Source organism: Diadema antillarum, unplaced genomic scaffold, assembly GCF_040938485.1.
Source record: "Diadema antillarum isolate AM-2024a unplaced genomic scaffold, OU_Dant_1.0 scf00000073, whole genome shotgun sequence".
Lineage (NCBI taxonomy): Eukaryota > Metazoa > Echinodermata > Echinoidea > Diadematoida > Diadematidae > Diadema > Diadema antillarum.
In genome coordinates, this window is record NW_027270962.1 from 1855492 (window position 1) to 1883200 (window position 27709).

The 27709-nt window shown below is 36.8% G+C and overlaps 1 long non-coding RNA gene across 1 annotated transcript; it reads right to left on the reverse strand.

The window, feature by feature from the left end:
- Window positions 1–584: 584 nt before the first annotated feature.
- Window positions 585–27565, reverse strand: LOC139717252 (uncharacterized). Its single transcript, XR_011709951.1, has 3 exons — window positions 27520–27565; window positions 18001–18048; window positions 585–616 (listed from the first exon to the last, which is right to left on the reverse strand). It is a non-coding gene; the product is annotated as an uncharacterized lncRNA (long non-coding RNA).
- Between the last annotated feature and the right edge of the window lie 144 nt (window positions 27566–27709).

A 27709-nucleotide genomic window follows, 5' to 3' on the forward strand; every position in this document is an offset into this window, starting at 1 on the left:
GATGTGAATGGAATCCATATGAGCATGGCATAAGTAATCGGGTCAGTGAGAAATTACGCGTTTAAAAGCACACCCTCTGCATACTTTCATTAAGTCAACTGAAACTACACATTCGAAAAACATTTTATAATCTGAAATCAGGATTTGATAGGCTGACAATAAAATGACATTATGAAGTCCTAAGCACATCTGTATTCCTCTTTAATTACTTAAAACAGAAGAAAATGAGAGGGGTGCAGAAATATTCTCCAAAGGTGAATGCAATAATAATTGCATGCATGGAATACTCTATAGGTCTTCTTCTCAAAATTGCCGCCGTTGGGTTCCATTGCGTAATTCACCAATGTGCCAAATTGGGAAAGTTTGTTTGTTGTTTGTTTTTATTTTCGTCTTCAGTTAAAGAATAAACACAAGTTGCATATGCATTTCATATAGGTACAGGATGAAGAAGCGAGGGATTGTCCTGTCACTCATATCTGCAAAATATGACTGTTCTTCCACATTTTAGCACATCAGTGCGCTTCTATACTCTCTGATTGTGACTACTTATGCTTACTTGATGGGGCAGCATAGCATACTGTCTTTCCACGAGAAAAGCATATCCAACCCTCTTGACCTGGGACGGGAGACAAAATTGCCATTATCATTGTTATCATTAATTATGCAGCCGAACACAGACGTTGCTGCCTTACAAGTTACACATAACACATTCACATAGAAATGACAAAGTTGACATTATAATCTATTTAGAATTTATTACCTACGCAACACATGGTCTTGGGTTCAAAACAATTATATGTAGAACAAGGAAAAGTAGAAATTACGCGGTGCGTAATATATGTCCCCGCCGGAAGTAGCATTTTGTAGCAAAATGTACAATATAGGTCAAAAATCAAGGTCAAAGGTCAAAGAAGTCAAAGGTCAAAATTCTGTGTAGAAGTTTTAAAGCCCTCACCTAGTGCCATCACATAAAGCAAACGAAATCGAAATCGGGTTAGAAATGGGGAAGGAGTAGAAATTTGTAGCCAATGTACAATATAGGTCAAAAATCAAGGTCAAAGGTCGAAGAAGTCAAAGGTCAAAATCTGTGTAGAAATTTTGAAGCCCTCACCTAGAGCCATCTCATAAAGTAAATGGAATCGAAATCGGGGTAGAAATGGCGAAGGAGTAGAAATTTGTAGCCAATGTACAATATAGGTCAAAAATCAAGGTCAAAGGTCAAAGAAGTCAAAGGTCAAAATTCTGTGTAGAAGTTTGGAAGCCCTCTCCTAGTGCCACCACATAAAGCAAACGGAATCGAAATTGGGTTAGAAATGGCGAAGGAGTAGCATTTTGTAGCCAATGTACAATATAGGTCAAAAAATCAAGGTCAAAGGTCAAAGAAGTCAAAGGTCAAAATTCTGTGTAGAAGTTTTGAAGCCCTCACCTAGTGTCATCACATAAAGCAAACGGAATCGAAATCGGGTTGGAAAAGGCAAAGGAGTAGCATTTTGTAGCAAAATGTACAATACAGGTCAAAAATCAAGGTCAAAGTTCGAAGAAGTCAAAGGTCATAATTCTGTGTACAAGTTTTGAAGCCCTCACCTAGTGCCATCACATAAAGCAAACGGAATCGAAATCAGGTTAGAAATGGCGAAGGAGTAGAATTTTGTAGCAAAATGTACAATATAGGTAAAAAATCAAGGTCAAAGGTCAAAATTCTGTGTAGAACTTTGGAAGCCCTCACCTAGTGCCATCACATAAAGCAAACGGAATCGAAATCGGGTTAGAAATGGCAAAGGAGTAGCATTTTTTAGCAAAATGTACAATATAGGTCAAAAATCAAGGTCAAAGGTCAAAGAAGTCAAAGGTCAAAATTTTGTGTAGAAGTTTTGAAGCCCTCACCTGGTGCCATCACATAAAGCAAACGGAATCGAAACCGGGTTAGAAATATCGAAGGAGTAGCATTTTGTAGCAAAATGTACAATATAGGTCAAAGGTCAAGGTCAAGGTCAAAGGTCACAACTGTTATTCTGTGTAGAAATTTCAAAGCTCTCATGTAGTGCTATCATATAAAGCAAAGATAATCAAAATTGGCTCGTAAATGACAGAGCAGTAGCAAATTGAACATTTTGATTACACACGGACGCACACACAGACGGACGGACGCACGGACGCACGGACACACACACGTACAGAGCCCGTTTCATAGTCCCCTGCTCGAACTCGTTCGGCGGGGACAATTATTAATTAGATTTATTAGAATTATGTGAGCCCCCATGCAATGCGATGCACTCTCCAACATAATTACTCATACCATGACAATATCGAAATAAACATTTAGAAAAACAGATGAATGATGGAAATATCACCTTCGATTACATAAAATGGAATAAAAAAATACTGCAATTCTTAAATAATTCACTCAAACCTACGAAAATCTCTCTTTTATGTCATTTATTCATGAAAACAAACAAACACAAACCTCAACTGTCAAAGGTCATGATCATCGAAACAGTATTGAAAAACCCTTAAATTTAACATAGTGCATACCATATTTATTGTATACAAATTTTGACAGTATCAGATTGACGATTTAAAATATCGAATGTTAAACATGGCTAAAACATATGCTAAAACACTTCAATGACAAATCAGTAATGTTGAAATATTCAACCTTTCACAATTTTGCATTGTGCTTATGATGTTATGTATCATCATTTCATGTTTTCTAATGAACTCCTCGTTGCAAAAGTCGAAACTGAGAATGAAATCTTGTGTTGATGTCATCCTTTGGCCAAAGGTACTTCCCAAACTCCTTTGAAATGTATTTTGTTTTCTGTTCCGACTACTTGGTGTCAGGTATTTACATGTATGATTTTGAATATTGAAGTAAGATGCACATCAGGAAAAACAAGAAAAAGCAGAAATTACGCGGTGCGTAATATATGTCCCCGCCGGAAGTAGCATTTTGTAGCAAAATGTACAATATAAGTCAAAAATTAAGGTGAAAGGTCAAAGAAGTCAAAGGTTAAAATTCTGTGTAGAAGTTTTAAAGCCCTCACCTAGTGCCATCACATAGAGCAAACGGAATCGAAATCGAGTTAGAAATGGCGAAGGAGTAGCATTTTGTAGCAAAATGTACAATACAGGTCAAAAATCAAAGTCAAAGGTCAAAATTCTGTGTAGAAGTTTGGAAGCCCTCACCTAGTGCCATCACATAAAGCAAACGGAATCGAAATCGGGTTAGAAATGGCGAAGGAGTAGAATTTTGTAGCAAAATGTACAATATAGGTCAAAAATCAAGGTCAAAGGTCAAAGAAGTCAAAGGTCAAAATTTTGTGTAGCAGTTTTGAAGCCCTCACCTAGTGCCATCACATAAAGCAAACGGAATCGAAATCAGGTTAGAAATGGCGAAGGAGTAGAATTTTGTAGCAAAATGTACAATATAGGTCAAAAATCAAGGTCAAAGGTCAAAGAAGTCAAAGGTCAAAATTCTGTGTAGAACTTTGGAAGCCCTCACCTAGTGCCATCACATAAAGCAAACGGAATCGAAATCGAGTTAGAAATGGCGAAGGAGTAGCATTTTGTAGCAAAATGTACAATACAGGTCAAAAATCAAAGTCAAAGGTCAAAGAAGTCAAAGGTCAAAATTCTGTGTAGGAGTTTGGAAGCCCTCACCTAGTGCCATCACATAAAGCAAACGGAATCGAAATCGGGTTAGAAATGGCGAAGGAGTAGAATTTTGTAGCAAAATGTACAATATAGGTCAAAAATCAAGGTCAAAGGTCAAAGAAGTCAAAGGTCAAAATTTTGTGTAGCAGTTTTGAAGCCCTCACCTAGTGCCATCACATAAAGCAAACGGAATCGAAATCAGGTTAGAAATGGCGAAGGAGTAGCATTTTGTAGCAAAATGTACAATATAGGTCAAAGGTCAAGGTCAAAGGTCACAACTGAAATTCTGTGTAGAAGTTTCAAAGCTCCCATGTAGTGCTATCATATAAAGCAAACAGAATCAAAATTGGCTCATAAATGACAGAGAAGTAGCAAATTGAACATTTTGATCACACACGGACGCACACACAGACTGACGGACGGACAGACGCACGGACGCACGGACACACACACACGTACGGAGCCCGTTTCATAGTCCCCTGCTCGAACTCGTTCGGCGGGGACAAAAAAAAATCGGATTTTCTATGGAAGCTTGTCATAATTGTGTCATTTCTTATTTCGTTGATTTAGCGTAATGATCACTCTGTTTTTCGTATATTCTATGAATAGTATTATGTTTATTCAGTTACATTACAATATCAGTAAAGCATGAAATTTAATTCTAAGTAAAATCTTGTTGTTTTGATCAATTTTCATATTTCCAAGTACACACTGTAAACCTTCACCAAAACAAATTCTATCCAGTAAATTAAAGCTTAACCTCCTCAGTAAGAAAAGCTCCATTATGCCAATTGTTTGATATCAGGTAGGAATAACTTCACTATAGAAAACTTAATGTGTGATATACGAGTCATTTATGTGTATTAAGACCATGAGTGAATCTGGAAGCACATTGAAAAGGCAACTTTTTTTTAACCGATAACGATTAATGTCAAAGCACTTTTTACGATGTAATTGTAATATACTACTCGAGTATATATTTTGTCCGTTATGTACCATTATTCTATTTGTCTTATGTTTTGATAAGCGTTTTTAGTTTTAGGAATATATTACTGAATAACATACTTGATGAAGTATTGTGGTATTTTAGTAATATATGTTTTAATGAAAAAAACTTTGTTTTTTGAAGAATGGTACAAGAAAGGTATCCTGACACTTAATTTGATGTAATTGAAAATGGATGTTTTAAATCTCGTGAGATAATTTGTTGTGCTCTTAATTCTGATAATTTATTAGTGGACTTTAAGTATTCAAAACTTATAAAAAGGCAATTCCAAAGATATTGGTGGAACGTATATCAGCTGTATATAAATGTGAAAGCGCTCACAAAGATTGTGATACAAATTCATGATTTTCTTCCGTCGAGATGTTTTCATTGCAACTGATTGACAAATTGCCCTACATCGACGTAAATAAGCACTGAATTGATCAGTGTTATAGTGTTACTCGAGCAGGATTTGAACCTACGACCTCCTGATCACCGGACAGGCGTCATCTCCACTAGACCACCGAGCTTTCGCCCGAAAGCAAGTGTTGGTTCTAATTCTTATAGCATGCAGCGGGTACTGCTTTGTTATTCAAATTCATGATTTTCTTCCGTCGAGATGTTTTCATTGCAACTGATTGACAAATTGCCCTACATCGACGTAAATAAGCACTGAATTGATCAGTGTTTTAGTAGTAGCCATGATAAAAAATCATGGGCGTACATACTCGAGCAGGATTTGAACCTACGACCTCCTGATCACCGGACAGGCGTCATCTCCACTAGACCACCGAGCTTTCGCCCGAAAGCAAGTGTTGGTTCTAATCCTTATAGCATGCAGCGGGTACTGCTTTGTTATTCAAATTCATAATTTTCTTCCGTCGAGATGTTTTCAGTATGAGTATGTACGCCCATGATTTTTTATCATGGCTACTACTAAAACACTGATCAATTCAGTGCTTATTTACGTCGATGTAGGGCAATTTGTCAATCAGTTGCAATGAAAACATCTCGACGGAAGAAAATCATGAATTTGAATAACAAAGCAGTACCCGCTGCATGCTATAAGGATTAGAACCAACACTTGCTTTCGGGCGAAAGCTCGGTGGTCTAGTGAAGATGACGCCTGTCCGGTGATCAGGAGGTCGTAGGTTCAAATCCTGCTCGAGTATGTACGCCCATGATTTTTTTTATCATGGCTACTACTAAAACACTGATCAATTCAGTGCTTATTTACGTCGATGTAGGGCAATTTGTCAATCAGTTGCAATGAAAACATCTCGACGGAAGAAAATCATGAATTTGAATAACAAAGCAGTACCCGCTGCATGCTATAAGGATTAGAACCAACACTTGCTTTCGGGCGAAAGCTCGGTGGTCTAGTGGAGATGACGCCTGTCCGGTGATCAGGAGGTCGTAGGTTCAAATCCTGCTCGAGTATGTACGCCCATGATTTTTTATCATGGCTACTACTAAAACACTGATCAATTCAGTGCTTATTTACGTCGATGTAGGGCAATTTGTCAATCAGTTGCAATGAAAACATCTCGACGGAAGAAAATCATGAATTTGAATAACAAAGCAGTACCCGCTGCATGCTATAAGGATTAGAACCAACACTTGCTTTCGGGCGAAAGCTCGGTGGTCTAGTGAAGATGACGCCTGTCCGGTGATCAGGAGGTCGTAGGTTCAAATCCTGCTCGAGTATGTACGCCCATGATTTTTTTTATCATGGCTACTACTAAAACACTGATCAATTCAGTGCTTATTTACGTCGATGTAGGGCAATTTGTCAATCAGTTGCAATGAAAACATCTCGACGGAAGAAAATCATGAATTTGAATAACAAAGCAGTACCCGCTGCATGCTATAAGGATTAGAACCAACACTTGCTTTCGGGCGAAAGCTCGGTGGTCTAGTGGAGATGACGCCTGTCCGGTGATCAGGAGGTCGTAGGTTCAAATCCTGCTCGAGTATGTACGCCCATGATTTTTTATCATGGCTACTACTAAAACACTGATCAATTCAGTGCTTATTTACGTCGATGTAGGGCAATTTGTCAATCAGTTGCAAAGATTGTGATATTGATTTATATACAAAAAAGGACAATTATTATATCAGATTATCTAAAACAACATCGAAACAATTTTACAATTTGTTATATGAGAGTAAGAAAAGTGATCTAACTATATTGTTATATTGGAAAAAGAGATTTGATTTGAATACTGATTTTGATTGGAATACTATTTTGAAACAAAAATTTCGAAAACTAAGGAACAACAAAGTTAAGCAACGCTACTTTAAGACATTACATTGTGTTTTACCTTATAGGCTCCTAGATATAATCTTTTCAAATAGAAAAAAAAAATACTGTAAGTGACAATTTGTGTACATTTTGCTTTGAAACAGAAACCTTTAGTCATGTTCTCTTGGAGTGTCCCAAAGTGTCTACGTTTTGTAAAAAGATCACTGATTTTATTCAGTTCGCTTTTAAAGAAACAATTTTATTAAACGAGAAATGATTGATTATTGGAGTCGAATCAAAGAATCCAAATGTAACAAATATAAATAGAATATTGATATATGCTCAGTATGCAATTCATGAACAATATATTATATGATGCATTTATTTCAAGAACATTCATACAATAGTTTGAAAATATGGATTAGTTTTAGAAATGAAATACTGTTAGACAATGTTTCTGAGATTGTATCAAACATGATGATATCATTAACTTAGTAACCAATGAATAATCTGTATTCTTTGAATATGTACCCATTCAATTGTTTCAAAAAGGAAATCGCTCGATGTATTATTTTAAAAATGAATAAATAAAGTACCTCTGTAGAGAAAAAACATCTTTTCATGTTTTCTAATGAACTCCTGGTTGCATAAGCCGAAACTGAGAATGAAACCTTGTGTGGATGTCATCCTTTGGCCAAAGGCACTTCCCAAACTAAGAATAGGATGACTATATAGATGTATATAGGACTAGAATGGCACTTTGCCATATGAGACTGTTGTTTGAGGTTTATGTTAGGAGTAGGACAGGTTATCAAGTAGGGCCATGTTTGTCCTGACATCCATCACTCGCCTATCACAAATATTCCTTGATATGTGGCTAAAATTCTTCCATATTTGTTTTTTTTTTAAATCCATCCTGTGTGGTACTCTCCTGTGGTACCATGGTAATGCTGTGTGGTACTGCCCTGTGGTAATGCTGTGTGGTAATGACCTGTGGTACTGTCCTGTGGTACTGTCCCAAAATACCACAGGACAGTTCCTGTGGTACTGTCCTGTGGTACTGGTCCTGTGGTACTGGTCCTGTGGTGCTGTCCTGTGGTACTGCCCTGTGGTACTGCCCTGTGGTATGTCCCAAAGTACCACAGGAATTCCTGTGGTACTGTCCTGTGGTACGTCCCAAAATACCACAGGACAATTCCTGTGGTACTGTCCTGTGGTAATTACCACGGGAGTACCACAGGACTTTTTTTTTGTAAAGGTAGACATGTGGGTACTTGTTTGTCGTGGACAAGTTTAGAGTATTTTAGTACCAACTCCGGTTTTGATAGACCGATGATACATGCCGAATTTTAGTAACCATGTACAAGAGATACTGCTAAAATGCATAGTAGTTGTACGAATTTAATAACCACGCCAACATTCTACATAATTTGAACTACTCCTACGGGATTTTTTCCAACCGTTACGGCCGTGCGGGATTGGCTCCTCGATCCGCAATAGGAGGGGAGGCATATAAAGTGGCCACTGTATGAGTCAGTCTACAGTAAGCAGCCCGTGTATGACAAATTCAAAGGTATTGTACATGATCACTCCTATGTGTGTTAAACTGTACATGTGTTCCTGAATTGACGTCTGCACTGTGTCTTCTTGAGAGTGCTACTGTAGTTAACGATTCACAGAGTGGTGGCACATGTTCTCGAGCTGGAGGACAGTTCCTGAGAAGGCAATTAGCAAGACTTTGGATTTCGGGAGAAGTTGGTTATGTGACTTGTCACATAATTATGCCCCGTGCCCAATCCAAGTTCCAGTCGTCGCCAGAGGAAGTGGGAGAAGTTGGTAACGGTGCAATTTATCACTTTACCCCGTGCCTACCAACGACATTTGTGCCACCACATGGCTAAGAAAGGTGTACCACGTTATAAGCTGACCGACTTGGTAGCAAAAGTTGGTAACAAAAGTTGGTAACAAAATTAGGTGTACCAATTTAACACCATCTACAAGTGACGCTTGGGGGTAACATAATCTAAGTGATGCTGAACTTGGTATGTGTGCCGCTTGTGCTGGTGAGCTGCTTCTGATACAACACATTACATGGTAATTTACAGACACAGATTAGTAGTTGTAATTAGTGATGGGCTATACAGGGGGTAAAAAAAGGTTATGTTTCGAAATCCTTAGGGTCCCTGCTTATTTGAAGTAGCTTATCGTACTGAGCATTTTGACACCTTTCATTAAAAAAATGAAATGCCGTGGGCCAAAAAACTGTTTTTTGTTTTGTTTTGTTTTGTTTTGTTTTGTTTTTTTTTTTGGGGGGGGGGGCGCAAAATTACTGTCCCGCGTCGGTCAAAATATAGTGAAAAAAATAATAGATTCACTATCCAAAGGAGTATGAAGATGATTTAAGTGTCCACATATATGTTTTTGAGGTCAAGAAATTGATTGCAAATGTCAGAAATCCTTGATATACTATAGAAAGCTTTCAAATTCTCAAATTTTGCTTTTTTTTTGGGGGGGGGGGGGCGTAGGGCTAAGTTTCGGCCCATCTCTGGTATTTGACTCACCCAACGTATGCACTTTGCCATCTTCCAAAATTTTTTATTCACAGGCTTATGTGATGATAATTAATATATAAACAACAGTAGATATAGGAAGGGTATGTTATGCTCTTTCAAGCAATTCAAAATTTTGAAAATGAAAAATCTGTTAAAAACACTGCTTTCACAACTGCAACAGGTCCACGAGGACACCACATACCGGCGTAATTACTACATTTAAGTTCCATTTGTTATCAAACTTGCATTTGCTTGCCATAATGTGATTATTCTCCTCTCTACTCAATAGAATGATTGGAACAGGGCATCAACAAAGTTATTGTGTGTTAATTGTGAAGCACAAATATCATGGTACACTTTCGAGGTCTCATGGTCCCATGCTGTTGCATGGTATAATTTGCAGGACGCTTACAGTCTGTATGTCATGTCACTTTGGGTATCTCCAACATAACCATTATCAGCATCACAACACTTTATAAGATGTTCTACTACACGTGTATGTGCCCTTTCCACTGTCATTTTGTCATATGCTGAGGTACCACTGTCTGACATTATTAACATCCCAAATAAGGGCACAAGTTTCATTGACCGCAATATCTGGTTCAGCAGCGCCACTTGCAACTTTCGACTTTGAAGTTGCTGGTTGAACCTCAGTGATGTCCAGAATCAGTTGCATACATGTATATCCTTTTCCATGGGCATGTCCGGCAATGCACTGATTGTGGCGGGCTCTGAAGTATTGTACGAATGAGGATCAGACGATTTTCAGGTCTGTTACTGAAATCTTGTTAAGGTTGTAGAAGTGAGATCGTGCTTGGAAATGAGAAGTGTGCCCTTTGTATGACACTCCAACTCGAATACATGAGCAGGCTGCGGATCTTGCTGCCAGCTTGTCAAACTTTGCAAGATCTCTCTCCCAAGCCACATTGTTAGTTTGTAAACCTTCAAGCTCCTCATCATTTAGGGTATCGAGAGATGTTGCATGCGGTGTAAGATCAAACTTTGCCCCAAATCTACATTCGCCACCTTGTTGCAATGCAACACAGACACAGCATTTGTACGGTAACACAGTACTGTACATACATGTAGGAGATGTTTCTCAACAGCTGATATTAGTTCTTCTGGTTGAAATAACTAGAATGTCACATGAAACCCTGAGAGAGTATTCACTTTCTGAGCTGCTAGATCTCTGTGAAGTTGTGGAAGAATTTGAACAGGTTCTACTTGAGTCGCCTTCTCCATGATAGTAGGCTTGCTAAGGGCGAAAAAAAAAAAATGGGTGATCGCTGCATTTTACAGTACAAATGTCCTATTTGGCACACATGTTCCTCTGTACAATTGGAATTTTTTTCATCTAAAGAGACAATCTGTATCTGCAAATAAGCCTTAATTTGCATAATTTATGCAAAAATACATATAAAAATTATTCAAAAATATATGTACATCTAGTGGAAATACCTAATTTAGTAGAAGTCTTCTATAGAGTATATGGAAACAATTCCTGCAAAAATTGATTTCATACCTATGTAAATAAACATAAAATTTGCATAATTACGCAAGTTATTGTGCAAAAATCTGCATTTTTGAATGAATTTCTAAACTATTAAGCAATGGATCCTGTAGTACAAAGTTTGGACCTGGGATGGATGTTCCTTGGGTCAAAAGTAAATGATTCATCTGAAGAGACAAACTGTCTCTATGCAGACAACCTATTATTTGCATAATATGCATATCAATACCTACACATCTATAGATAATCAGAACAAACAAAAAGCCTTAATGAAGCCCTAATGAAACTCCTCTTAAATCTCATCCTAGATAGATATAACCCGTTAGAAAGACTTTATGAAACAAAATGAGAAAAGAATTTGAATAATTGAACCATCGTTACCAGCTAATTTGCATAATTAATAAAGAAAGTAAAGTAAAATACTATTGTTAAAGTTTTTCTTTCAGTCTAAGAACTGCATTTTCTGATGAAAACTATGGAAGTAGTATGCATTTCCTTTAGTCAAACGGAAATGGTTTGTAATATCAAAACACTATTTGTCTATGCAAATACCACCTAATAAGCATATTGTGCATATTAATACCCGAATGTACCAGAAGCCAATGGTCAAGGCCGACTTAAGAAATTGTATCAGTTCACGCGATAACTCAAGACTGGATTATGCAAATTTTACCAAACCTGATCCAAAGGTGACGTATGATGGGGCAAGTGAATAAGCAGTTTTTAAGTGAAATCGGCAAGAGGTCAAAGGTCAAAAAGTTCAAGGTCAATGCTAAAATTTCATTATTTTCCCCATATCTATGCAATGTCTGAAGGTACTTTCTTCAAACTTAGTGACTGAATACAATGTACTACCAAAATAAGATTCTCCAGAGAGTTTCAGCTCAAGATGTCAAAGGTCAAAGTTCAGGTGAAAATGTTAAAATTTCACTTTTTTTTTCTCTGTATCTCGCAAATGGTTCAAGGTGTCTCCATGGAACTTGGTGCTGACAAGGATTTTGTAGGGAATTCAGGGGTCATTTGTCAAAGGTCAGGGGTCAAAGATCAAGGTAAATTGGGCCCTCAAAATTTCACTATTTCCCTCATGTTTTTGCAATGCTTGTAGGATTTTTGAAACTTAATATATACATGTATTACCTAATGGATATTCTCTGGGAAATTTCCTGCCAAAATGTCAAAGCGCTGATGAAAGTGCTGTATTTTTTTCTTTCATATCTTGAATGTGAATCAAGGTATCATGAAACTTAGTAAGTACATACTTGCGATGTTCTACCTGACAGTGATACCTTTGTTGATTATCGAAAAAATGTTAAGCCCTCCCCTCTTAAGTGTTTTTGTTTCTTCTTGATAAGAAGGAAAGGACATGGAATTCAGTGACATGGTATAGTCATCACCATCATTACATTTAATGTATGGGTCGCATGAAAGTTAATTTTGATGCACACATGTAACCTCTGACATTCTTACCTTTTACAATTTTTACCTGTGTATTTCTTTTAATTTAACCTCTGACATTTTTACACTAAACCAGTTAACATAATTATTTTTTGGAAAAAGCTTCAAGATCATGTAGGTCATGATCATCTATACAGGTATTAGCTGATATGTGGTGGAATATAACATTCTTTGGACCGCCAGGGAGTTACATTATTTCGAGGGAAAACAATCACAACCAGGGAGAATATGACATTTACGATTCTCCTAAACAGTAGCCTGTGACTATCTGTTGACAAATGACATCCTAGTAATTGTAAAAGCCATCGAATATACTCTTTTATGGCTATGAACATATTATTCCTGCTTTGATTTATGGTGGAAATTGACTGATTTTAAGACAGAGACTGAGATTATTTGACTTAAAGTATAACATCTCCTATATTGTTCACATGACAATTTTTGCATATTATTGACTTATCAAAATGTTATTGTGTATAAATTTCCTAGCACAGTTTCCATGCCATAGCAGCTCAAAGTACACTGAGTTAACATTTTTTTTTCCAGAAACAGACTTTGTTTCTATAACTCAAGCTTGTAAGTTCTTAATGTGTGCAGATACCCTTGCATCCATATAATTTGCACAAGTTTATAAGTTTATAATCGGTTTGATGTAAAAAGGCTCTTATTCGCTTGATTGCCTACAAAATACAATGGAAATCAGAATTCACACTTTCACTATGGTAGTATATTTTGTAATGATTTTCTAACCATGACCTCAGTTGTGTACTGTTTGCAAGGGAAAAACAGTCCTTTTGTAAGCAATATTGTTCCGATTTGCATCTGTTCATAATTACGTAGGCCCTACTCTTAGGTTTGCATAATCATATTTAAAGAGTGTCACTATCGATTGCTATTTTTCCCATCCTGCAAAGCATTTATGCAATGAGGGAAAATTGATAGCAAAAATTATTTCAAAGATCAATATGTTTCGAAATTTCACGTCTGGTGTACTTCTTTACATAATTTATGCATAAAATGCCTAAGTTAATTAAATAATATGGAAACAATTTAAGCAACTGAAAAGTGTTGTTGTGAGAATATTGTCTTATTCTATTAGCTTTTGGATGTTAAGTTCAAAGCGATTTAATACATGTCACATTAAGACTTTTTGTTTGTTCTGATTATCTATAGATGTGTAGGTATTGATTTGCATATTATGCAAATAACAGGTTGTTTGCGTAGAGACAGTTCTCTTCAGATGAATCATTTACTTTTGACCCAAGGAACATCCATCCCAGATTCAAACTTTGTACTACAAGATCCAGTGCTTAATAGTTTAGAAATTCTCTCAAAAATGCAGACTTTTGCACAATAACTTGCGTATTTAAGCAAATTTCATGTTTATTTACATAGGTATGAAATCAATTTTTGCAGGAATTGTTTTCACTTTCTCTATAGAATAATTCTAACAAATTAGGTATTTCTGCTGGATGCACATATATTTTTAAATAATTTTTTAATGTATTTTTGCGTAAATTATGCAAATTAAGGCTTATTTGCATAGATACAGATTGTCTCTTTAGATGAAAATTTTTCAATTGCCCTAGGGAACATCTGTACCAAGTAGGACATTTGTACTATAAAATGCATCGTTTACCCCCTTAGCAAGTCTACTATGATGAGAAACAGCACTTGGCATACATTGTAGGAAAAACAAGTCCACAGAATTCGGTTACTGCAACAGATTCTTCAGTGTGGAGATTCTTTGAAACAGAATCTGTCATCAGCTTCTGAAAGCCTGTGTAGTTGTTCAACGTAAAACCTTGTGATGTTCTGCCTATTTTCTACGGCATGTGATAGAGGATGAAAACGGAAAGATAGTCCAATGCTGAAACTCTGCTGAAGTTAACAAGGAATGTCCACTCTCTCTTTGATATTATCAGTGAAAGTAATGTTGAATTATTTTCTTTACAACTTGTGATCATGATCTGCAGTCTACACATTTGAGATGGGTCATTTATGGACATAAAATACAATGAAACTTAGAGTCTACCTCACCACTAACCACCCTCCCCCCCCCCCCCCCAAAAAAAAAGAGAGAAAAAACGAATGCTTTCTATAGCAAATTAGGGCTTTAAAACACATTTGCAATCAGTTTCTAGACCTAAATTCTACTGTTTATATCTTCAATATCATCAAATTTATAAATCTGTAACAACAATTGGAAGATGACATAGTGCATGCTGGGTGACTGGAATACCGGAAATGGGCCGAAACTTAGCCCTATGCCCCCCCCCCCCCAAAAAAAAAACACCACAATTTGAGAATTTGAATGCTTTCTGTAGTATGTTAAGGATTTCTGACATTTGCAACCAATTTCTTGACCTCAAAAACATATATCTGGACACTTAAATCATTTTCATACTCCTTTGGATAGTGAATTTATTATTTTTTCACTACATTTTAACGACGAACGACAGCAATTTTGCGCCCCCGCCCATCAGTTTTTTTGGCCGACTCCATCTCATTTTTCAACCGATTGTATAATGAAAGGTGTCAAAATGCTCAGTACAATAAGCTGCTTCAAATAAGCAGGGACCCTAAGGATTTTGAAACATCACCCATTTATAGCCCACCACTATTTTAATGATTTAAATGGATCGTTGTTAACTGTAACAAAACGGACCCCGCCTACTCGGCCATCCTGACACGGCTCGCGGAGGCATTTGTACAGACAGTCAAATACTCTCACAATCACGACACGAAGGAAGGCTCGTCACAATATACTGTATATGTGACCGTGCACCTCAAAACGAACATAAAGTCGCACACACTTATTTTGCGAGAGGACTGAAAATAAGTGAAATGGGTCAACCTAGCCGAACTTGACTTTTTCATATTTTCTGAAAGAGCGGGTCTTCTTTTACATTTTGCTAAAATTTGGTATCATAAAACGGGCAGGAAAGTGCGTTTTTTAGCAGTTTATCTCGAACATTTTTGGCAGAATAGTGTGATTAGGTGTGTCTTTAGAATCCCTATTTCTGAAAAACCTTGTCCACACTCTTCACTTTCAACTGTAATAACTTTTGAAAGGATAGTGCCACTGCTTTGAAAGTTAGCTTTAATTATGGACAGAATGTGTTAATGAGGCATGCTTAATGTCAGTTTAATTTGATAATCCCTTCATTGTTGTTACTCTGGTGGTTTACTTCCTGGTTTTTGTCCCATTCATCGCACAGCCAGCACGGTTTGGTAAAGATTAAGCGCTTGAATGCACACTGTACTTCAGAGCCTCTTTTCTCAGTTCACATTTTTCCTGAGTTTGTGCTTTCTTTCCAATATTCAGATAGGTTAGGAGAGTCCATTTGATTTGAGTTATACATCATTTTAAAGCTTAAAGTCTGCTCTTTCAGAATATGGTCTTAACTAAAAATTCATGCCTGGCGACTTTTTGTTTGTTTTGAGGTGCAGGGTCATATATATATATATATATATATATATATATATAATTATATATATTTGTCTACTTTTACTTTTAACTAGTTTAGTTTAGTTCAATTTATTTTCTTTTAACACGGATCCTGCTTTAGCCCATGGCTGTTCTTCAGCTGGTCCCTGCCCGATAAAAAAAACATTCATCATTATACATTGGACAATAACAAGAAATGATAATACAAACAAAACCAAAAATACAATACATCAATACCCCCAAAACAAACAAACAAACAAACAAACGATTACCCCTTCGCACCCCCTCCTCCTCCATTCATGGCAAAATACTGAATATTCACATTGTCTTTGGTCATCAAATTTCAGTATAACACCTTAACACTTTTTTTTAATGTACGGGAAGCTGATTCCATTCTGCGATACCCCTATCAATTTTGATCAGCTCCGTTTCGAAGAACTGAAATAATTTAAGATTCTTACATATATTTCACAAACAAAAATATCATATTTTCAATAAAAATATTCCATAAACTAACCAGGCATCATCTTGTGGTCGATCTTAGGATAGTATGTATACAAAATGCTTATCTCTACGAACTGGAAGAAACAACTTTCTACAGAAGGTTAAAAATGCATGAACAATAATCTCTGGGGCCCGTTGCATAAAAGTTACAATTATGGTAACTTTGCCGTCCAATGGTAACTACCATGGCAACAATACTCAACAGCCAATCAAAATCAAGAATTCCATGGAAGTTACCGTTGGATGGCAAAGTTACCATAATTGCAACTTTTATGCAACGGGCCCCAGGAGTAGGATTATTAACACAAGCTGACAGAAATGGCAGGAGACAGTACACATGTATTGCAGTGGGATCTCAAGTACTCTCTCAGAACAAGATAGCTACTCTTTGTGTTTACTAGCAATTAATCATCACCGATCATTGTAAAGACACATTTTCTAGCATAAGAGTATCTCAGAATGTTGAAATGACCACAGAAATTGTTTATTTGTGAAATAACTCAATCTTTATTTGTGACTATGCATCACAAACCGAACAAAAATTCGTACCCCTTGATTTTACGTGAGGACTGAAAAAAGGTGAAATAGGTCAACCGAGTCAATCTTGAGTTTTCATATTTTCTTCTTCTACATGTGACCCTGCACCACAAAAACCAACAAAAAGTCGCCAGACATGGATTTTTAGTTGAGGGCAGATTCTGAAAGAGCAGACTCTTAGCTCTAAAATGATGTATTTCTCAATTCAAATGGATTCTCCTAACCTATATAAATATTGGAAAGAAAGCCCACACTTTGGAAAACTTTGAACTGTGTTGAAATCCCCTTTTACATCATACACGTTCCCATCATCATGCTAACATGTTTACGAGTCAGATGTGGCCTCTAACATCTCTCTGAAATGTATGATTTGGCATCTGATTTACAGAAAAGAGGAACTATAAGGTATATCATTAGGAAGGCGTTGTTTGGTATCATGATTTCTTCTATCATCTTTACAATCATTATTTTATCAGTTTCATGCTAATAATCTCGATTTTATGTCGGATCAGTCGGATATATTAATAATCGCATCATTCACTAAAAAAGATTGCGGTCGGTTTTGCGGTGCACTCCCGGTATATCCGAACAGAATGAAGTACAAAACGAAAACGTGCAACCAATACGTACGCTGTAAAATTATGCAAATGTCCCCCATTCTCATGGAGACTAGTTAATCTACATATCTATTATCTATGTAGGCCTATACATTCAGCAAATCAGGATTCAATTGTGAATGTGTTAGAGGAAGGGGTCTCTAGTGACAAACAAAAGTCTGACATTGAGATTTTGACAAAAATCTCATTTCCGTCATGTTATAACTAGAGTATCGTGAAGGAAACTAGTCTTTGATCAGTTGAAACTCACACGCCCTTTGATATTACAGTATGGCAAATGTACTCTGATGATCTGAGATTGTGCTGAAATCTATTGATAATCGTGGACATTGGACTTTGAAGATACATTTGACTTTCATCAAAACATTCCCATTTTATGACTCACCTTCATCAGTGTTGGCATTCCTTTTTATATCACACACACTCCCACAAGAGAGGCAACAATAGAATACGATTCCAAGGACAAGAATAGTGCTGTAATCATGCTTACCTATGATATTGGGCCTCTTTCCATAAGCGTTCTAGCTCCATTTTCAGGCTGTGGATTGCAAAGGAATGAAATGTTTGATTTGGTAGAAATCTAGTTAGAGACTAGTTAATCTACATATTTATTTTTTTAAAGTAGGCCTATACATTCAGTCAATCAGGATTCAATTGTAAATGTCTTAGAGGAAGGGGTCTCTAGTGACAAACAGAAGTCTGAGATTGAGATTCTGACAAAGATCTCATTTCCGTCATGTTATAACTAGAGTGTAGCGAAGGAAACTAGTCTCTGATAAGTTAAAACTCACATGCCCTTTGATATTACAGTATGGCAAATGTACTCTGATGATCTGATGTTGTGCTGAAACCTATCAATTATCTTGGACATCGGACTTCGAAGATAAATCTGACTTTCATCAAAGCATTTCCATTTAGTGACTCACCTTCATCAGTGTTGGAATCCCCTTTTACATCATACACGCGATTCTAAGCACAACAATAGTGCTGTAACCATGCTTACATATCATTTTGGGCCTCTACAATCTTTCTGGACTCATCATGAAACCTCGATCGTAACATTAGAGTGATGCTTAACATTGGGAAGGAATGAAATGTTTGATTTAGCATCTGATTAGAAAAGAAGAACTGTAAGGTCTCTTACTAGGAAGGCGTTGTTGATATCATGATTTTTTCCTTACCATCGTTACCATCTTTAATAATCGCATCATTCACTATAAACGATTGCTGTCGGTTCTGCAGTGCACTCCCGTTACAACAAAATCCGCGGAACTGGCCAATTTCTTTTGCTATATCCGAACAGAATACAATATATGCTAAAATGCGCAACCTTATATGAGTTTTTTGTTTTTCGTTTTGTTTTGATTTTGTTTTTGTTTTTGTTTTTGTTTTTGTTTTTTACTTTCATTTCCAGTTTGGAAACTTATGTAAGTAAAGTGATGGCTTGGGATTCTGTTGCAGCTCGTTATTCCATAGGTTTATTATCAAAATCCATTATTCCGAATGCTCGTTGATCCGAAAATGAAATAGGGTTCGTTATTCTGAAGCTTCGTTCTTCCGTGGGTTGGTTATTCCAAAAGTTCGCAATTCCGGAAGCAAGATAAGATGCTTTGATCTACAAGTCAGTTGATCCAAAAATTAAAATGTTTTTGTTGTTCGTAAGGTTCGTTGTTCCAAAAATACGTTAATCCGAAAGCGAAATAAGTTTCGTTATTCCGAAGATTTGTTAATCCAAACTAACAGAGGTTCGTTATTCTGACGGTTCGTTTATGCAAAGACATTACGAGATTTGTAATTCAAAATTTTGTAAGTGTACTCACCTCATGTTTTTCACTTTTGGATTAACAGCTATTTTTTTCATGTTCCCGTTAAGGAACATTTGGATTAACGAAAATTCCTGTAATTTCTGGATTAAAGAATATTCGTTATAAGAACGCTATTTCATTGTCGGATTAACGAACCTTACGAATAATGACTCTTTCGAGTAACGCCAAAAACTCGTATCAACGAGCCCTGTTTCATTTTCGAATTAACGTACATCGAGGCATATCATAATTCGAGTCTTTCGTAACAACGAACCTTCAAAACAACGAACCTATTTTATTTTGGATTAACGTGTTACGGTAATGCGAGTTCTCCTCAGACTTAGAAACGGTGCGTGACACAGGGAGCGAACGCATGGTGATGAGAAGTGTCCGCTCATGCAGAGCTGGTCTGTAAATGATTGTTTCGCAATGTACGATTAGCATGTCGTTACAACGCAGCAGATTTCTTTTTTCTTTTTTCTTTTTTTTTGTTCATGGCCCTCGAAAAACAATTCTTTAAAACAAAAAATTTTCAATGACGCATTCGTCATTAGCAAATTTTGTTGCATAGATTTTTAACGACGATAATATTGGGACAAGAAATTTTACTTCGTTATTGCTACTGTCTTGCATTCGCCTCACTGTAGTCAATTTTTACTAGCATACTTCTTATTAACGCCCCAACGGTTCTTTTTACTCCTGTATTGATAATGTAATGTATTAATCATCACTGTGACCCAAAGAGGTTCTATTACATTTCTGATCCTGAACCATAAAACAAACATACAACCAAAAAAATCCGCAGCATAAATCATTTTCAGATTAATTTGAAATTACAGATGTTCTATCCACATAATTGTATGACTGTTGCCAACTTTCAAAGCAGCAGCATCATCCTTTCAAAAGTTATCAGAGTTGAGAGTGAAGAGTGGAGAAAGGGCTTTCAAGAAATGATAATTAGGGGACTCTAAGACAAACCTAATCACACTGTCCTACCAACAAAAAAATGTCCTAGAAAAAAAAGACAATTTCCCATTTGTTTTATGATCCGAAACTTTAACATGGTGTAGATGAAGTCCAGCTCTTTCAAAAAATATGAAAAGCTGACGATTGACAGGAGTTACCTACAAAATCGAAAACAATACGTTTCTCTGAACGAGAACGAGTCAAATCTAGAATTCATTAAATGTGGCGTCCCATAGGGTAGCTTATTAGGACCTTTACTTTTTAATGATTTTTGCAGATCATCTGACATACTCTCATTTATACTTTTTGCTGATGATTCAAGTATTTTCTTTTCTCACCACAATCCAGATACTCTCGTACGCATCGTTAATTCCAAATTGAAAATTTTGAAAGAATGAAATGCTTGATTTGGTATCTGATTAGAAAAGAGGAACTTTAAGGTATCTCATTAGGAAGGCGTTGTTGATATCATGATTTCTTCTATCATCATTACAATCATTAAATTATCAGTTTCATGCTAATAATCCCGACTTTACGGCCATCAGTCGGTTATCTTTAATAATTGCATCATTCACTAAAACGGGTGTTGTCTGTTCTGCAGTGTACCCCCTTTATAACAATCCGCGGGACCGGCCATTTTCTTTCGTTATATCCGAACAGAATAAAGTATGATGAAAACGCGCAAACCATACGTATACTGTATGTTGTTTTAACATTAAACTCTCATCATATACGCTGTAAAGTTCTGCAAAATTGGATGCTATCTCATCAATTTTGAGTGAATGTTACATTTCCGAGAGAGGGAGCATGATATTGTTTTTATACATTCATTCCCAGTTTGGAATCACATGTATATAACGTGATAGCTTAGGATTCTGTTACAGTTCGTTATTCCAAAGGTTCATTATCAAGGTTCTTTATTCAGAATGCTCTTTCTTCCGAAGGTTCGTTGATCCGAAAATGAAATAGGGTTTGTTATTCTAAGGCTTCGTTCTTCTGAAGATTGGGTATTCCGAAAGTTCGTAATTCGGGAAGCGAGATAAGATGCTTTCATCTACAGGTCAGTTGATCCGAAAATGAAATGTTTCTTATTCCGAAGGTTCGTTGTTCCAAAAATTCGTTAATTCGAAAGTGAAACAAGGTTTATCATTCATAAGATTTAATTGTTAATCCAAAATGACAGAGGTTCGTTATTCTGACTGTTCGTTTATTCAAAGACCATATGCGTTTTGTAATTCCGAAGTTTTGTTTATGTACTCACCTCTTTTTTTTTTCACTTTTGGATTAATGAACCTTATTTTATGTCCCGATTACGGAACATTTGGATTGACGATGATTCCTGTAATTTACGCATTTACGATTTTTTTTCATAAAAATGTAATTTCAATGTCGCATTAACAATCCTCACGAATAACGGCAAAAAGTTCGCATGAACGAATTTTGTTCAATTTTCTAATTAACGACCATCGAGCCATGTCATAATTCGTGTCTTTCGTAATAATGAACCTTCAGAACAACAAACCTTATTTCATTTTGGATTAATGTGTTACAGTAATACAAGTTCTCCTCAGAAAAGGAGAGCGACACAGGGAGCGATGATGATGGTGATGAGAAGGGTCCGCTTATAAAGAGACGGTCTGTAAGTGCGTGCGATAAAGTTTCTTCGCCCACGCGATAAATCTTGACAGTAGGCCCATACTCTAACTTTACAATCAGCATTATGTCTTAAGATTTGTTATGCTTTTTCATGTTAAGACGCGTGAATTATATGCGTCTTATCTATCTGTACGATATATTATTCATTTCGCGTGAATAGAACGAAAACGAAATAATAAACATACAGAGCAACTGTCATCAAAAATTGACTGGTAGAATGCTATCCCCCCACCCCCCCCCCGTATTTGCTTCATGCATTCGGATAACGAAGACTTCCCCACGACCTTGACATAATATCTAGTGGGGATGGCAATGCCTACATATTAAACTCGCTTTTCACACATGAATCGATGGAAAGCCAACTACTAAGTATCAATGTTCTGTCACTTTTTTTTGCGTCAATGTATAATAAACAGATGTAAGTTCATTCCCTTCATGGCAGAAAATTATTTGGAAATCTTAATGATAAAGGGGTCTGATCAAAGTTTGCCAATGACCGAAGGGACATCCAGGGTGGCTTGCGAGATTACGGGTGCATTAGGGTGGGAGATTGCAACGCTCACGTCGTCCACCCTGCCCTTGACTAATGCAATCAACCCAATATCATGCAATTTTGCAATGCTGATAATGGTAAATGCTGTTCTTTCTATACGCCTATCTTCTTTAGATAGGTTCCCTGCCTGTCAACAACAATCTGTCACCATGCTTAACTTTTGGCCTTTAACAATGATCTGAGCGTGTCCATGAGTTTTGAGTGTTCCTCCAGTCTGGGATACTGAATGTCTTCGAACTCCACGTACGGGCTTGGAATTGGGAAGGAATGAAATGTTTGATTTGGAATCTGATTCTGACCCATATATATACACGCAAAATATAAGGGTGATAGGGGCTGTTTTTCTTGAGTTATTGCAAAGAAAGTTGCAGAAAGAAAGAAATATCTCAATACATCGAAGATAAGCTTTAATTAGGTGATCCGAGTATCCTCTCGGATCACCTTCTGTATCTGTACGGATTCTTTCCTCTTTCTTTCTCCTCAAAAGTTGTGCAGAGGTTAGCGCAGAAAGTGCTCTTCCTATCAATTTCAAAATTATACCATATATGTATCATGTCCCAAAGACGACAGATCTAGTAAAAGCATTGTGATCAGTTGACCGTGACGTCACTATGACGTCATTATATGAAAACACATTTTCATTCTTATCTCATTAATGGAATGGAATTTTTCAATGAAATTTACGTCAATATATAGTTCAAATCAAGCTGATTCTACATATGTGACCGTGCATCACAAAACAAACAAAAAGTCGCACCTCTTTGTTTTACATGAGGACTCAAGAAAGGTGAAATCGGTGAACCGAATCAATTTTTAGTTTTAAATATTTTCTGAAAGAGCTATTCTTCTTCTGCATTATTCTTGAGTTTGGGATCATAAATTGAATGGGAAATTGGGTTTCCAGCAGTTTTTCTACAACCCCTTTTTTGGTAGAGTATTGTGCTCAGGTTTTTCTTAGAGGTCCCTTTCATTTCTTGAAAAATCCTTTTGCACCCTCTTCACATTGTTACCATGGTCAGAATGTGGTAATAGACCATGCTCAATTTCAGCTTAATTTGATAATCCCTTAATCGTTGGTGCTACAGTGGTTAACATCATGTTTTTTTCCCATTCATGGCACAGGTAGCACGGCTTTGTAAAGATTAAGCATTTGAATAGACCCTGTACTTCAGAACCTCTTTTCTCAGTTCACACTTTCCAGAGTGTGTGAGGTCTTTTCACTATTTATATAGGTTAGGAGGATCCATTTGAATTGAGTTATACATCATTTTAAAGCTTAGAGTCTGTTGTTTCAGAGTCTGTCCCTAACTAAAAATCCATGTCTGGCGACATTTTGTTTGTTTTGTGGTGCAGGGTCACATATATTCTCAAAATTCATCTATATCGTTAAAACGTGCGCGTACGCACGTGTTGAAATATTTACATGCTCCAATTGAGCTCAAATTTTTTTGCACACGTTTCAGACCATTTGGAGCATTTTTTGAAAAAATGAAAAAAATTGGACGGACGCGTATGCGCGCGCGCATATACGCACGCACAGCTCATATGCAATAGAAATTTCCCGTTTTTCCACTTTGATCGGATGTCTGGAATGTCAAGGAATATTTATACCAAGTTTCAAGTGAAACTGACTCAATATGACGTCATACGGGCCGGTCAAAGTTGAAATTCCGCGCGCGCGTCAATGGCGATATACAGTACAACTATGCCAAAAAACCGCCAGTATTAAATCCAATTCTACTCGTCAGGATGGACAGGGATCCCCCATTTCCTTTACATATGTGACCCGCTACAACAAAAAGGTCCTAAAGTCGCGCACGGTCGAAGCCGTGAAAATCGAGTTTGAAGTCAGAGCATCAAAATTGGTCAAAACTTACGATTTCCTGATTTTGATATATTATTGGAGTCTAACATGTCTTCTATCATCTGTCGAAATTTTGAAGCAAAGTGATCAAAGGAAAGATCAAAAAAATAGCGTTTTTCTGAGCCATGTTTTTTTGGCGTTTCAACGAAGCAGAAACTGGTTCGAAAATTCGGATTGAGCGCCACAGATAGGCTCCACCCCTAACAACGACCAGAGTGATCTCATTGGTCAGTTTGCTGCTTGCTGCTTACCGAAGCGTGAAGCTCGCACACTGCCCAGTCGACTGGTGCGTGCGGGCGGGGTGCGCTATGCTCAGCCGCTTCTCACATCCTGGTCACTGATTGGTTGGTGAGGAGACCGCCGACGCTGATGTGCTTGAATGAACTCTTCGGGGGTTGCTAGGGCTTACCTTCTATTGTCCAGAGGTGCAAACTGACTTGTGCGTCCCTTGATCGCGATTGCGTCGAAAGGAAGACTTTTAGGGCGCTTTTCTCGAAACAGTGATTTTCCAAACGTCTCGACATACTCTCTTTCAAACATCGATATCTCTGTAGCCGATTATTTTTATAAAATGTGTTATATATCAATTTATAGCAGAAAGATTAGGGGATTATATCATGCAATTTTCAAATAATCGACCTCGCCCGACTTTAGGATCATTTTGTTGTAGCGGGTCACATATTCTGAAAGCTGGTGAGTTGTACATGTCATTTCATGGGTTGGCAATGCTGAAAAAAATGATTAAAAGATATCAAATTTCTTAATAAAGTAAAAAAAGGTAAATTTTCAAAATGACGACATCAAATTTCATGTTCACTCGAGCGTATCTCACTTATCCTTTGCCTATTTTCACCCAAATTTCAGTATGTTGTAGCTTATAAAATGATCTTTCATAAATTTAGTCAACAAAATTTTGATTGGATGACGGCATCACCTCGTAAAAATGGATTGAAAGTAATCTTGTCAAATTTGACCAGTTTACGTGTTATCTCTACGGGAGTGCAGTTTTTCTGGAAATGAAAATTGACATGACTGTCTTTTTCGAGCACTAGCTCACTTATGCTTCTGTTAATTTCTCCCAGATTTTAATATGTTGTAGCTGAGACTTTGCGCTAATGTAATGTGCCCTTCGTTTTTTCCTACGATGTCGGAATTACGTTAAAAAACTTGGTTGAAATTAAAGCTGATCTTCGATGTATTGAGATATTTCTTTCTTTCTGCAACTTTCTTTGCAATAACTCAAGAAAAACAGCCCCTATCACCCTTGTATTTTGCACATGTATGTTTAGTTCATGTCACGTACATTATTTCATAAAATAACAACTACTTGATCGGACACCATCTTGGGTATGTAAATTAGGGTCAAAGGTCATAAATGTTTCATCCTGTATCTTGGTGAATACATGTCCTATCTTTCCCATATTTTGCACACGCAAAGACCATGTTACAAGAATTATTTCACAAAGTAACCACTTTTTGCTCAGATGCCATCTTGGGTGTGCAAAGTGGGGTCAAAAGTCATATGTACTTCTTTCTGTATCTTCGTTATGACGTGTTATCCCTATGGGAGGAAATTTTTCTAAATGTGAAAATTGACATGATTATCTTTATCGAGCACTAGCTCACTTATCCTTGGATAAATTTCTCCCAGATTTTAATATGTTGTAGCTGAGACTTTGCGCTATCGTTTTTGTGTCCTTCGTTTTTTCATACTATGTCGACATCACATCGAAAAACTTGGCTAAAATTAAAGCTTATCTTCGATGTATTTTCATATTTCTTTCTTTCTGCAACTTTCTTTGCAATAACTCAAGAAAAACAAGCCCTATCAGCCCAATATTTTGCACATGTTTAATTCATATCACGTACATTATTTCATAAAATAACAACTACTTGATCGGACACCATCTCGGGTATGTGAATTAAGGTCAAAGGTCATAAATGTTTCATCTTGTATCTTGGTGAATACCTTTCCTATCTTTCCCATATTTTGCACACGTATAGAAGATGTCACAAGAATTATTTCACAAAATAACCACTTTTCCTGAGATGCCATCTTGGGAGTGTAAAGATGGGTCAAAGGACATATGTACTTGTTGCTGTATCTTCGTTATAGTGTATACAGAATTTGGTACCAAAGATGGCAAATATGACTCCCTTTTCTAAATGAGAATCCAAACATCACACGGCCAATGTCTCTAAACACAGATGAAACCTGTATGGTCATGCCTATTGCGATCAGGACTCGAATCATTGATTTAAAAAAATCGGATCACCTTAATTTGTCAGTGCTGACAAATTACAATCTCTAGTTTATTTATCTATCTTCATTAACGCTGTCCTTTGGCCGTAAAGAAAGCGTTAATTACACTATTTAATATCTAGGGTCGTCCGCTGTCTCTTGATATCTAAGGGCTAATGAAACTTTAACCAGATTAACCAACAAAATTCATTTTAAGGACAAACCATACATTATTGTTCTACTTGTAACAGTCTTTAGATAAAAGCCGAGGATTTTTTTTTTCTGGCAAAACAAGACTTGCAGAAGTGTGCAGATTGACAATAGCAGAAACAATACCAGTATACTTTTCCCCAATTCTCTATGACCAGTTACGATGAGGATATTCAAGAATGGGAGAATATTTGGCCGTGTGTTATCATTATTTCTCCCGAAGCTATTATATCATTAACTTACATGATCAGAGCAAGCGGAAGAATTGTAAGGATTAAAATCCATATGAATATGGCATAAATAATCGGGCGAGTAAGAAATGATGCGTTTTAAAGCGCACCCCTGTATACTTTCATTCAGTTAACTCAAACGACAGATTAAAAAAAAACCACCCACACAAAAACATTTCTATAATCTCAAAGCATGATTGGATAGGCTGACAATAAAATGACATCATGAGGTCCTAAGCACATCTGTTTTCTCTTTGCTTACCCACAACGGGGGCAAATGAAAGGGGTGCAGTCCTGAGGATAACGTAATAATAATCATATGAACGCAATAATCTACTTCTCAACAACTTCCTTGCGAAATGACCGCCGTTGTACTCCATTGCGCAATACACTGATTTTTGTGTGAAAATAGGAGAGTGTAATTTTTTTAGCACATCGGTGCGCTTCTATACTCTCGGATTGTGACTTCTTATAAATGCTTACTCGATGGGGTATGGCGTAATGTCTTCCGGCGTACTGTCTTCCTCCAAGAAATCCATCTTTACATGTTTTGGCGTTCTTGACCTGGGACGGGAGACAAAATTTGAATTATCATTAATAAAACAGCCTAACAATTTGAAAATAATACATTCACATTGAAATGACACAGTTGACATGATGATATAATTATGTA